This window comes from Alexandromys fortis, unplaced genomic scaffold (assembly GCF_014885135.2).
Source record: "Alexandromys fortis isolate MF-2015 unplaced genomic scaffold, M_Fortis_MF-2015_v1.1 scaffold_875, whole genome shotgun sequence".
NCBI lineage: Eukaryota > Metazoa > Chordata > Mammalia > Rodentia > Cricetidae > Alexandromys > Alexandromys fortis.
Window position 1 is genome coordinate 267 of NW_026068748.1, and position 1044 is coordinate 1310.

The window sequence follows — 1044 nt, forward strand, 5'->3', positions numbered from 1 at the left end:
AATGTGTCTTTACATTTAAAAGGGGACATGTAATAGATATTTGCATTGGTATGGATCTTGGTTTGTTGATACAAATTTAAGGTCAATTTTGTTATATGGTGTATATGTATTTCTGATCTTGATTAAGGTATTGTGTTTGTCCAGCTCATTTAAAAATGTAATGTATAGGGGCTGGAGAGATGGCTCAGAGGACAAGAGCATGAGCACTGGCTGCTCTTCCAGAGGTCCCAAGTTCAATTCCCAGCAACCACATGGTGGCTCATAACCGTCTGTAATGAGGTCTGGTGCCCTCTTCTGGCACTCAGGAATACATACAGGCAGAATATTGTATATATAATAAATAAATAAATCTTTAAAAACTGCAATGTATAAGTAAGAAATATAGGCTAATAGATAATCATCTATAACAGTTAAGCATGTAGTCATGTTAGTTAGATTTTCTAGATGTACAGAGATGTATTTCAGATAGATATATATTCTTCAAACCTTTCAAAGACAACAGAATATAGCATTTTAAATGTTTTAAGAATGTAGGACATTAAGAATGTAAGTCAGTCAACAAGAAGCTAGAGCTAATGGGCCAAGCAGTGTTTTAATTAATATGGTTTTTGTGTGATTATTTCAGTTCTGGGCAGCTAGGACAAACAAGTGGTCTCTCTCCTATAATTGAACTATAAAGGGTATGCTAAACAAACAGAAAGGGGTGGGAAATACTCCCAGAAGTAGATTACCTAATGATTTATTAACCTTGAGTTTTCTTAACACTAATGAGAAATGATTAATAGCAGCAGAGAGACATTGGATGATAGAAAAAACTTCTGAATTAAATCAGCTGGTATATTTCAAGGATATGCTGACCTCAAATGAAAACTATGTTGGGGAAGTGGTTTTGCCCTTGTTTCCACAGGAGAGGAAAAGCTATGGATACAATCAAAATTGATAAAGATTTTATTTGAAAAAGAGAAATCTCTTGCAAAAGACAAATGACAGCTCATTCACAGAGGTGACAATCATAAGAAAACATCATAAGAATTGGGGGAAGAG